The following is a 13,921-nucleotide window of genomic DNA, read 5'->3' on the forward strand; positions in this document are numbered from 1 at the left end:
ACAGATGCACTTGTAGATTTACTCAACTGGAACAAGAGCTGCTAAAGGGGCAGGGAAATAAAGCATGAAAGCTTTCTGAAGAGCATAACACGTAGTCAGATGAACTGTTTAGTGGAAGAAATAGACAAAACAGTGCACCACGACCAGTGGGAAGTAGTTCAGGAACAGAACATTCAGACTGAATCTTAAGACTGGGCATATCCCAGAGGAAGAAGTTTAATTTAGGATAAGAAGGTAAGCTTGCAGCTAGATTCTCCCATTACTACCAGTAGTGTTAGAGCTGGTACTTTGATGTTTAGATCACTTTTATTTTGAATGCCATACTTAAAGAACATCTAGAAATGCTTTTCTCATGTTCATTCATTGATAGGGATAAAGCCAACAACCAAATCTCTGCTTCCATAAGGGACAAAGTCTTGGGAGACCTAATGTACATTGGAGACTGGGTAACCCAGCCAGCCCACAAGGAAGTATACATATTCCCATTATTACAGGCCCAGATCAAACCAGGCAGACAGCATTTTTTCTCTGGCTCTTCTAGATTTGTGTCTTACATTAATTACTTCAAGACTACCACATTCTGGAGTTTATTTTCCCTGCAGTTTCCTGTGCTGACCGGGAACATTAGAACTGATATCCAGAAACTGGAATTTTATCAACATTTTTGATACTAAAAATTTTATACCAGTCTGATATCTGTTTCTGGACTCCTGGTTGTCAAGGACATCCTCAAGATGGAAGCACTTCTTAGCTGAGACTGGTTCATTTGTAAAGAAAAGAAGCGCACTCCATGCTTAAAGTGCAAGTCTCATCTTGGGTATAGACGGTCATTGCCTGTCCCTTCACCTTTTTTTACTTTTGCTGCAGTAAAAATGGAAGTTAACTAAAACAGCTAGGGTCCTTCCTTTTGGGATATTTAAGATACTCAGAAGAGACATAGGAGCAGACGTGATTTGTACAGGTTTGCAGCTCAGAGAGAATGTAACTACTTACAAGACATAATTGCATGTCGGGTACAGAATCCTGGAGGGTTGTTTTTTTTTATCTCAGAGCACTTTAGTAAGTAGACTGCAAATGTATCTGTACAGATCCTGTGGCAAAACATAATGTTTTCAACACTGCTTCAGAAACATTTTCCAGATCAAATTATGTGTGCCAGACAAGAAACCAGCTACCATGATGTGTCTACTACTAGCTCTTAATCTCAGAAAGAGATTCACACCGAGAATATTTCCATAATTTTACATGTTTCAGGGCTTGCATTTCTCCCCAAATGACATAGAGCAAAATCTGTGTGACTGTGACACGAATCCATTGTGTTTATTAAAATTATTTCTCTGCATTTTTTCAGAAAGGTACAGAAAAAGTTGTGATACAGTGTAAATAAGACAACTGTGTGGAGTTAATGTCAGGAGTAAAAGGAGGTTGCAGGGATTCCCTTAGAGGGATTATTTGTATACAGGGATATTTATACTTTACAGCTCACCATATTTGCTTATAACAGACAGGAGTTTAAGTTAAAGTCTTGTGCACTACTGCAAACTTGCATTTTGGACACTCATGTTAGTATGTTTTTGCTAGCTGACAGCATTTGACTATGTCAATTTTATTATATTCTTGGTGAATATTCTGAAAGTGAAGAGTTTTGATCAATCTGTCAGTTGTGAAAATGCCTGGGCTGGGCTAACTTTCAAATTGTGCATAAGAAGTCTGGGAATTTCTGGACATGCTAACAATTTGAGAATGTAAATTCCAAGTGCCTGGAGTATTGCCCTAGTGCTTTTTCTTTTACTAGCACAGTCATTATCTTTGAGAGTCCCTGACTGGCTTTTTTACTCCCGCTTCATCTCTTAGAAAGTCTATACCAGCTGTAAGCTGCATGTGGCACAGTTTGCCAAAAGGGATCAACTTCATGGGGTCTCATTAAGCTCCTCTGGTGCACAGCAGGATTACCACAGTTTCACTGCTATAATGTCTTACCATAACGAGTATATTTTGGGCCTTGACAGCAAATTATGTATTTCTTCTCTTCATATTTAAGACAAATTATCATAGAATCACGGAATGGTTTGAGTTGGAAAGGAACTTAAAGATTATCTAGTTCCAACCTCTCTGCTTGGGGAGGGATACCGTCCATTAGACCAGGTTGCTCAAAGCCCCATCCAACCTGGCCTTGAACACTTCCAGGGAGGGGACATCCACAGTTTATATAGGCAACCCGTGCCAGTGTCTCACTACCCTCAAAATAAAGAATTATTTCCTAATATCTCACCTAAATCTCCTCTCTTCCAGTTTGAAACTCTTCCCACTCTTCCTATCACTACATGCCCCAGCTTTCTCCTCTCAGGTACTGGAAGGCAGTTCTAAGGTCTCCCCAGTGCCTTCTCTTCTCCAGGCTATACCACCACAACTCTCTCATTCTGTCTTCATTGGAGAGGTGCCCTCTGATCATCTTTGTGTCCCTCCTTTAGACTCACTCCAACAACTCCATGTCCTATTTGTGCTGGGGCCCCCAGGACTTGTCTCTGTTTATTGGTTTTCAAAGAAAACAAAGGTATTTGAAGGGTTAGACGTGGCAATTGTGTATCCTTTCATTTTGACAGTAATTTTATTCAGAGATATCTTTTAAAAGTTTTTGAGATAGAATAACTTGAAAAACCTAATAAACTGAACTGAATCTTCTTCAGCTTGGAAGAATACTGAACTGAATTTATGATAATGTTATATTTATTTTTTTCAAAGAACTATACAGATATTTATACAAAATATGTTTAGATAACTTTCTTGCTTGAAATTGAGTATAATTTATGTGGGAGAAAGGTAGTGTAATCTTTTTGTAACCTATTTGTACATTTTACTAGACCCAGTGATAAAGCTGGGAAACTACATCAAACATTTTTCTGCAAGATTTTCTTCATGGCTTTTCAGAGAATTTTTTAGTATCTCCCTCTTCCAGGCTGTTCATCACTTGACTGGACAAATCTTTGACCAATGTGATCTAACTTTGATATGAGCATCTCCGTGCAAGGGCTTGGGCTAGATGAATTTCAGAGCTCCCTTTCAATCTAAATAATATAATTATTCCATGATAAAAGAGGATTCAAGTTTTTCAGTTACTTAACTACCTCCTTTTTTACCTAGTGGGGATGGATGTTACCAGTGCATAATTCATAGACACACATATTTTTTCAACAGCTGGCCTGCCAAATTTCCCAGCCTTCTGTGTTTACCCTTCAAAATAGCAAGAAGATTGTGGTTAGAAGCAGTGGGGCTGGTGTGACTCTAAATATATCTCAAAGTTCTGGACATACTGAGAGAGTTGTTGACTTGATGAGGGACCAGGCAAAGTCATGCCACACCTATGTCAGCTGTAGCTCAGATATCTCATGTACATCTGAAACAACATCCTTTGGATATTTACAGATAGGTAAGGTCATCTCTGGATTTTTCTCATAGTGACCTCTTGTGTTTTACATAAGTAAATGATCTATATGAGCGGCCTAGATCCAGACCTTTCTAAAAGACTTACTGATTGGGCTAAATTTCACCTACCCTCTGTTTATTTTCTTCCTTAATTCCTTACCACAAGCAGATTTACTCATCTTCAGCAGAAGATGTTCTATTCTTAATATAGATGGCTACTCTGTTTGAAAGTGCCATATCTGGAGAAGGCATGTATCCAAGCCTGCTGCTTCCTCAGAAAACTCTTTTGACTGGTAGGTTCCTGTACAGAAGGTGGATGGTAATGCTAAAGACATTGTGCCTTGGAGAAGCCTGGCCATCAGTTGTCATATGAATGTATTATAGTTTTATGGTTAAACAGAATACTGATGTTTCCCTCCTCCTGTGGGGCAACAGATAGCACTAGGAAATGTAAAATCTGATTTGTTTTCTGAAACTTCGATACTCTACGAGCTCTAAAGTTGGGAATTTGTGTAGTAGAAGTATCCATCTTTTCTGTATTCATTCCCAGCTCTGCCATTATATTCTGCATAACTGACTAGTCAGATCTCCCATACACATTTTGTCTGCTTAGGGCAAAGGAGCTGTTAAGTGGTTGCAAAAGCAGTGTCTAGAGCAGTGATACTAATTAGGCAGCATGGTGACTCACATACGTAAAAATGGACCTCAAAAGATTGATTGTCTATGCATAAGGCTACTCCAAAGAATAAGTACTGCACATTATATCCGAGGTTTAAATGATGTGGTTCTTTTATTTGTTAAAATATATACTAGCCACCAGGAATAGATCTTACATCATTGTGAAATAAATCTTTCAATTAAATAAATAAACAATCTGATCTGGACAATGTTCTCTTGGATAAGGGATTTTTTAATTCATATTTCTTATGAAAGCAGTTGTGTAATGAATATTAAAGCAAATAAATGTCCATGGGTGACTTCAGAACTGTTTTCTTTTAAGATTGTAGATATTCCCCATACTTCTAATAGATATACAATAGCTTCATGATGATACTGGGAATACTGATGGATATTGCATGGGTATAGAAGACTGATACTTTTTTTTTACACCTTTGGAGACTTTCAAGGAATGATTAAGAAAACCAAAACCGAAACACAAGACCAGAAACAAAAGCTTGTCCTAAATTCCTCCAAAGGTGATCACAGTCATCTTCTAGTATCATGAGGTTACAAAAGACTCTCTCGCATTCCTCTGAGAAGAGATGGAAATGGGACTCAGATCCTTATTATTAGACATCTGCTCCATTTAGCAGATTTTTGTTCACTCACTTGACCTCAGAAAAAAATTTCATTGACTCTGCCTTAGGGCATCTGCCACAGTGCCACTTCAGTCAAGCATTTGCTCAACAGTGAACATATGCAGTGATGAACCAAAAGATGAAGTAACACATTATTTCTGAGAGAAAGCTTTCAAGAAACATTATTAAGTCATTAAAAGGTCTTAGTTTAATCTGACTAAATATTCTGAATTTATGAGTCAGGTAGCATCTAAAAATATTTAGTTGGTAACATCTAAAAAGCATTTTGAAGAAAAGGATCATTACATACATGATTCAATAGAAAATTTGGACGAAACATAACAGAGCTTACTAAAGGCAGCTCACAATAGATTAATGTGTTATCCCTGTTTTGTAAGCATGGCATAAATGATAAAAAATTACCTGGATTTCAATGAATCATTTGCTACACAGCTATAAGGAGATAAATGGTCACCCTTAAGGATATTGTGTTTCCTGCATATATGTCTGTTTTGTTGCTTGCTGAGAAGCTGTATCACCTACTCACGGCGTGGTGATCAATGGAGCAGGGTTGAGTTGGAGGTCTGTAACCAGCAGTGTCCCCCAGCGGTCAATGCTTGGTCCCATCTTGTTCAACATGTTCATCAATGAACTGCATGAGGGGACAGATTGAAAACTCAGCAAGTTCACTGATGATACAAAACTGGGAGTCCTGGCTGACACTCTGGAAGGCTGTGCCATCCAGCATGACCTGGATGGATTGGAGAGCTGGGCAGAGAAGAACTTGATGAGGTTTAATTAGAGCAAGTGTAGGGTCCTGTACCTGGGAAGGAAGAACTCCAGTAACTCCACTCTAGGTTAGGGGTGAACCATTTGGAAAGCTGTTCAGAGGAGAAGGATCTGGGGGGTTCCTGATAGATAGCAAATTATCCATGAGCCAGCAGTGTGCCCTTGTTGCCAAGAAGGGAAATGGAATCCTGGGTTGCATAAGAAGAGTGTAGTCAGTGGGTCAGGGAAGGTCATTCTCCCCCTCTACTCTATCCTGGTCAGGCCACATCTGGAATACTGCATCCAATTCTGGGCTCCCCAGTTTAAGAGAGACAGGGAACTACTGAAGAGGGTTCAATGGAGGGCAACAAAGATGACAGGGGGATTGGAGCACCTCTTCTGAGGAGAGGCTGAGAGAGCTGGGACAGACATTTTATCCTGAAGAAGAGAAGGCGGAAGGGAGATCTTGTTAATGTCTACAAGTATCTAAAGGGTGGGTGCAAGGAAGATGGAGCTGGACTTTTCTCAGTAGTTCCCAGTGACAGGATGAGGGGCAATGAGCACAAGGCACTGGTTGTTATGTCCCCTTATATCTGGATATATTAAAAACCCTCCTGGATGCAGTCCTGTGACAGTTTTGTGACTTTTGGAAGTCTTTTTTTTTTTTTTTTTTTTTTTTTTTTTTTTTTTAACTTTTGGAAATGTATAAACTCAGAATCATGGAACTGTTTTGGTTGGAAAAGACCTTTAAGACCAGCAAGTCCCACCATTAGCCTAGCCCTGCCAAGTCCACCACTAAACTATGTCCCTAAGCACCACATCTACAGAGCTTTCAAATATGTCCAGGGAGAGTGACTCAACCACTTCCCAGGGCAGCCTGTTCCAGTGCCTGACAACCCTTTCAGTAAAGTATTTTTTCCTAATACCTAATATAAACCTCTCCTGGTACAACTTGAGACTATTTCCTCTTGTTCTATTGCTTGTTACTTGAGAGTAGAGGAAAACACCCACCTTGCTACAACCTTCTTTCAAGTCGTTGTAGAGAGGAATAAGGTCTCCCCTGAGCCTCCTTTTCTCCAAACTAAGCAATCCTCATTCCCACAGCAGCTCTTCATAACTCAACTACTTTTAATAATAATTTGTTTCTAAAAAGGATTGCTTGGCCTGTTTATTATTTATTCTAGGGACACAAATCTAGAGGTTGCATTGCATACAATTAAAAAAATATTCCTTTCACAATTTAGACTGCATTTATATATTATATGAAAATAATGCTTTCTCTATTTTTTCAGTAATTTTGCTTTTAACACAATTATATATAAGCTTGCTTTGTTTCTTTGAAGGTACAGAAACTGTTCTAGTAGATTTTCATCTTTCATATGCAGTTATTACATGAATAATGAATAAGTATTTTTTTTGTGTGTGATATCTGGACAAAAATTAGTTTGTTCAACTGTATAAACAATATAGTGCTGGCAGTCCATAATTTCCTGTGAGCCTTTTATTGCTATCAGAGGAAAAAGAATTGGATAATCAGCACCCTAAGGGAAATATGAGAGCACTATAATTCAGTTCCTAAGTCACCTGACAATTAATAACCAATAATGAGGAGGGCCAGAGAGCAAAAGGATAAGATATGTTGTAAATTATTTCAGGAATGAGACTGTGTGAGAAAAGGAACAATTCTTAGGGGTTCTACAGGCCAACAGAGAATTCTTTAAAACTCTTACACTGTAGGTGAACTTTGCTATGTGAAAGAAAATAAGAAAGATAATCTTCCTCCTTCAATGTTGATTAAATAAATAATGCTATATATTTTCTTGCAGGTGTAGCCTTTAAAACTTGACTGGTTGGACCTTATCTTAGAGCTCTTTTGTAACCCTAGTGATTCTAGGATTCTAGGATTGGAGGCCTGAGCAAAGTAGGGTTCTCTAATTCAATAGGTGGTAAAGGAAAAACAAGAAAAAAGCTCTATGAAAATTTGAGTAATATAGTGTAATAGCACAATGCTAAGAAGGGATAAAGTGAGCTAATACTGGCAAAACAAATGTTCCTGCTCATCTGTGCTGACTGTTATCCCTGGATTTTATTTTTAACCTGTATTGGTTTCTAAGCTAAATCTTAAATGTGTAATTATAAGATATGAGATGGTCTCACTACTGGGCTCAGCCTGGCACTGAGATATTCAGATAAAGCTGTAGCTGAAAATGGGTGATGATACAGACAGAAAATGTGTGGAAATGCCATCTCATGAATGCCTTAAAATGTCCTAAAATATATTTCAGGGAACTTTGTTTTTGTGTGTGCATCCATAGATGAAAATGCGTTAAGGTCCAGGGCAAGGTTTTGGTTAAAATTTTTCACTGAGATGCCTCTCTTTTATTTTTTAATTTTAAACGTTCATAAATCATCAACATGATTAGCCTGCTTATCCATGGGAAAACAGACAGCATTAATACAAAAAGGAATTTCAAAAGCATAAACATCTATCTGCAAAATAACATCTAATAATAGACTAGACTGTCAAGTGGTATAAAGAGAGATCTGAGATGTAAAGGGAATATTGTCTCAAAAATATAGAAATAGTTGCTTTTAGTACAGCAAGAATTATTTTACTTTCCCATAAGAATGTATAATAAAATAAACCTCAGTGCAAAAAGAAAAATCTTGACCTTATCAATATGAATGATTTTTGTAATGTTGATTGTAAACAACCAAAGAAAAGCTTAAAAAAAAAAAAAAAAAAAAAGAAAAAAGAGAACAAAAGAACTTCTTTTTTCCCCCTTTTCTCCCTCTAGTCAGGTGTTTATTTTCTTGTTTATTTCTTGCAACAGGAAAGAAAGCCGAGAAGGACCTGGTAGAACATGAATCAGAAATGTCCTGTTGAAGCAGAGAAGAACAAGCACATTTCAGGGTGCATTAACAACTGAAAACCATGAATATGCATGTGGCAGTTAGGAAGTCAGATTGCTGTACTGGGAGTGTTTAGAAGACTGAAAGAAAAATCAGGTCAGTTTTAACATCAAATCCAAACTTTAAATGTGAACTTTACTGGATTAACTTGTTAACAGCACATTTTTACGCAGATGATTAATTCTTATACATTAGTATTCTATATTAATAAATTTACAAAACTGTTGGTCTTTACTAGTTTTATCCTACTGTGAGTATACAGTACCATGCAGCTGACACCATACTTTCAGCATTGAAAGCTACGGTCAAGGTGATATTTGCTAATGAAAAAGCACACTATTTCTATGTGAGAAAATGAGAAAAAAATTACTGTGAAGGTAGTCAAATACCACTTCCTGGAGAAGTGGTAGAATTGCCATCCTTGAAGATTTTTGAAGATTTCTGATCACCTTGAAAGCGATCTTTTCTAGGTGAGCCTACTTTAAGCAGGAAATTGGACCTATGGAGGTCCCTTGCAAGCAAAATAACTCTCTGATTCCTAAAGCAAGTGAGTAGAACTTAATTGCACCTGAGTAAAATAAAAATGTATATTTGGTGCCAGAGATGAGCTCTTATTTAATGATTACTGCAGCTGTGATAGAGTCAAGGTGAGGACATACGTCTCTGTATTCATATATTTGTCTATGCCAGAATCATAGTATGTTTATTCATCTCCCTACAGTATCTCCATTTTAACAGTAACCCAGTGGATTAGGAAACTAATTTTATCTTTCCATACAAGATAACAGCAGAAAAACATGTTAGAAATCATAAGGTTAATCCTCCCAGATTAGGAAATGCAGTTTCAATATGAACACAATCTGAGGATATAAATAAAGCAGACCATTTTCCCATTATGATCGGGAGTATTAAGAATTGAATGTTGATTTATTCTTGTTTAATATTATCATTCTAAATAGTACCTTACTTTAGTAGTGCCACTTTCATCCCATGGTTGATAAGCAATCATATCCCTGTTTCAGCACTTGATTCTCCCTTATTCTAATTTTGCTGCACAGCAGGCTACCTGTAGATTATACATTTTCTCCTGTCTTATCCATTGTCTCCTGCCAGCATCCTTCATTACCCCAAGTTAAGAAAAATAGTTTTATTGAACACTAGAACAGCCTGGTCATCAAAGTTCTGAAGTGTCCATTCACAAAGATTTTCAAAACCTAATAGGAAATGGTCCCGAGCCACCTGCTCGAGCTGACTCTGCTTCCAGCAGGGGTAATGGACAAATGTCCACATTTGCTTTCTGGCCTCGTATTTTTGGTAACTCTGTAAATCTCCTATATCTGCCTCAAATGATTTGCATGCTTTCATTAACAGCATCATATGTTATGGCACGTTCAGAGATTCTTCAGGAAGGAACAGTGGGAAAGAGACAAGAAAAGAAACATATTTTTTTCTTCATCCCATTTTTCATGTCTCTGTAGTCACCAATTTATGCAAAAAATTATATTGCCAAGATTGTAAAGGTAGACTGTGACTGGCTAAGTGGTTCAAAACTATTGCATTATGAAGAAAGAATCAGGCAGATAACCATAATTACAAAAACCCTTCTGCAATAACTGGATGAGAAGGAGGCCTTCAGTGTGTCATCTCTTTAAGTCAGGACTTAAATTTCCTGTTTAATAAAAAATAGTTACTTTAGATTTTTATGTAAATCTCTTTTCTGGGAGGTGATATAGCAGGAGAAAGAATTCCATTCACAGAACAAAGAAAAAAATCAAACTCAAAAAAATCAAAAGGGATCAGATGGAATTAGTTTGAGAAGTCTGGACAAAGGAAGCAATGAATAAGTTATTTATTCAGATCATAAAGACAAAATAATTCATACTCTCAACACATAAGTTGTTTTTTGGGTTTTTTTTTTATTGCTGATAAAGCTGGATGTGGTGTTGTGAAAACAAAATCTGTGCTGTTGAATACTTTTTCTCTGTGATTACACCTTTTTTAAGTTTATTGACAAACCAAAATGCCAACAAAGGCTTTGGTTAGCTAGTTCTGGAGGTTTAAATCACCAGAATATAGGTGTCTGTAGTTTCTTCATCTGTAGCTGTTCTTTCTGCCTTGTATAACTTTGTCTAGGCAAGTGAGAATTTTCAGAGCTTTTGGATCTATACAAAATGAGTAAAGAATAACCTCAGTGTCTTCTTCATTTGTGCTCTCAATATAAAATCAGGCTGCAGTTCTACATCTGTGTGTGAACAATTGTTGTAGCATAATAGCATCTCTGTTGCCTGCAGGGCTCAGCACTCTAGCAACATTTAATTCATTATTTTGTAAAATATGTTATAACACACAGAATTTGAAAAGCTGCATGAACAATTTAATTTCATCATTGTCAATGTAAAAGAAGAATAGATAATTTCAGACATATTAGCTTTCTTCTATATTTTTGCCATTGCAGAAATTTAGTGGTACCTGATTAAAGTAGCAAGACAGAAATCAAATGCTAATTGAGAATAGCCATCAGTTTTTTGAAGAGTAAAATTAATGATGACAGAACTCAAATCTTGCATATGCTCAAAACACTGTCCACTTTTGACAAAGTTCCAAGTACTGTTCTGAGGCCCAATTCCTTGGCTTTCTATATTGATTTTCCTTAGTCTTTCTCCTCTGGTGTCTTGAGAACGTGCCAAGTAATACTTCAAGGGGAGAAGTCCTAGGTACATCTGGGCCCTTACAGATTTCTTCAGGTATTCCTATACTACAGCTGGGTGATTACCACATCTGAAAGACATATTTTTCATGTCACGCATGGAGAAATCTCATACTCTTTGCTGCAGAGCATTTACAGTCTTATCATTACATCAAACTGTTATCAGTAATCACTTCAACAAGTAGTTCACCGACTGGATATTCTGACAAAGGTCTAAAAAAAGAATGGAGTAGTACTTAGATAAAAAATAGAACAATGATGCTGTGAGGTGTTTCAGGAAGTACTTAGCAGGAAGGGCATCACAGCTTGCAATGTTTTCGTCCCTACCCAGAAGGGAGTCAGACGGATTTATCAGGTAAATTACTGAGAAGCAGTATTCTGGACTCTAATGTCAAGGACATTTCTGGAAAGAGATTAATATCTGTCAAATCCTGTAGATTCTTGGTACAGACACATGAACGGTTCAGTGCTGAACTATTCCAAGCAGCAGTTTTGGCATAGTTACTCCTCTGCCTGTTCACTGCTGGCACATCATGTTGTATCATCAACATGCATTGCACCTGACACAATTCAAATCATCTGACAGACTTTTTCATGGTTGACTGGGCAGTCAGGACTCATTCCATCTAGACTGGATAGTAGCCACAAGCAGCACCACAACTGGATAACTGCTGGGAGTTTTTCCATCCAGGTGAGATACAGAATTAGCCAGCCTGTTCTGAGGCTCACAGTCCATTAAGAGCCTTGATTTTTATCATCTGAAAAAAAGGACTAGAAGAATTCTGGGTTTTTCTGGGTCACTCACTGTTAGGAGAGTAAGAAGAGGAAATGGGATTCAGATGAAGAATACTGGAAGACTGCTATGTAAAACAGCAGTAATGACCCCCAAAAATGCAGGTACTAAGAAGGGATCAGGGACAGACAAAAGCTTCATGCTGGCATCCTCTATTTTACTTTGGAAATTTGACTGAAAGTTTAAGCATGTCGCTGTAACACAGCTTCCAGCACAAGCATCACCTACTCAACTTCAGACCAGAGGCAAGATGAATTTTCCTCAGAACTGTGAGTGAGAGTGCACATCACACAACTGTAGTTATAAATATTCTTGGTGAGCATCTGCAACAAGGAGTGTTAACTTTTATCATATGTCTCTCTGCAGACTTGCTGTGCTAGAGATTCATGAGGAGCTCACTGTTAGAAAAGTATCAGTCAACATCTGATGGAACCTATTGGACCACATAGTGATGATTTTAATTTGTTTGTGTTTTGTATTTTATATTTGACCTTAAACAGTGTAGTTTGAAGACCTTAGAAAGCCTGTGGCAAGTAGACAGTTTTTAATGACCATTTGGACTCACAGATCAAAGTTGAACCCGGAGACCTGGAGTTCTACATCCCAGCTTTTAGGTTTTTGTTGCATATCAAAGCTGCAGCAGCATTTGTGTTTTTCAGTAGCCTTGAAGAGCTAGGTCAGAATATGTCTTTTTTTTTCTCTTGCTTTTCCTGATTAGTGTCAATACCATAACACGAGGATAGCTTCTGAGTCTATTTAAACTCTAAGACTTCAAAGACTTCATTGTCAATAAACAGGAACATCTCATTTCCTAACATTTTGGAACAGGTTTTCATAGCTAACAGCATATGCCAAAAAGAAATTATAGGTGTTCCGAGATACAGAGTGAATAAGAAGAGTGCGACTATCACCACAGATATGCTGGTGTCCCTCAGGAGCTTAAGGGATTTGTTTTTCCAGTCTCAAACTCTTTGCTTATGGCCTCCTTTTCTCCTCAGTTCAGTTCTGCAAATGGCAGAGCTTTTCCAACACGCTGATATGGAGTTTCTTGGTGTCAGTGTTTGGGGTTTTTATTTTCTGTTTGAACACAAGAGGAAAATTTTTCACTACGAGTACAGTCAGACGTTGGAATGGTCTCCCAGGGAAGGAGTTGGATTCCTTCACTTTGGAAAGTTTTAAGTTTCAGTTTGACAGGGAGACATACCCTATAACCAGTAATATTAAAAAGGTTGGACCAGATGCTTGAGGTTCCTTCCAAGCTGACGTTCTATGATTCTGTGATTGTACGGTTCAGTCAGGTGGAAGAGCTTCTGGCATGGGCATCACTTCAGAGTGCACTCATGTGGTATGCAGTCTGGCTCAATAATTGCTCTAAACTATTATAGTCTTGGGCAGCAACCTTACAGAGCAGTGTAACCTTAACTAACTTTTCTAGTTCCTAACATGCATATATCTATAAAACCAGCTTAGGTTATAAACGGACATATGCTGACCAGAAAGTGTTGTTTTGTCTCTGATAAGGCCACATTTGGGAACACACTTTCAGAACCAAGTGAACTTGACTACTCCCTGGGTGGCAAGAGAGGAATTGAGGAGGTGGTGCTGTTCATATTGCAGTAAAGATGCATATGGTGCAGGCACTGAGAAAAATGCCAACCTTTTGCCCAGATCTTGTGAGATCAATACACAGAATATGCTGGTAATTAAGGTAAAGATGGAAAAGGATAGTCAAAGCAGAATCTGTTATAGCAGAACATCAGCATTTCTATGGTTGTGACCTATCACTGTCATTGGATTATACAAATGTTTTGCAATGAGTAAACTGGGTAGTGAATAGAAGAAACCACAAGAACTGTGAATACACAGTAGTAATAGCCTAAATGTTGGTTATTCTGAAAAACATGAAACAAAACAAACACTAAAATCTCAGAACAATTCTTGCTGCAAGGTTCAGCACTTCTCTCTCCCTACATGAGAATGTGATATATGTGCTAATAATTGCTCTGCAGCTTCTGATCA

This window comes from Heliangelus exortis, chromosome 3 (genome assembly GCF_036169615.1).
Source record: "Heliangelus exortis chromosome 3, bHelExo1.hap1, whole genome shotgun sequence".
In the NCBI taxonomy this organism is placed as follows: domain Eukaryota; kingdom Metazoa; phylum Chordata; class Aves; order Apodiformes; family Trochilidae; genus Heliangelus; species Heliangelus exortis.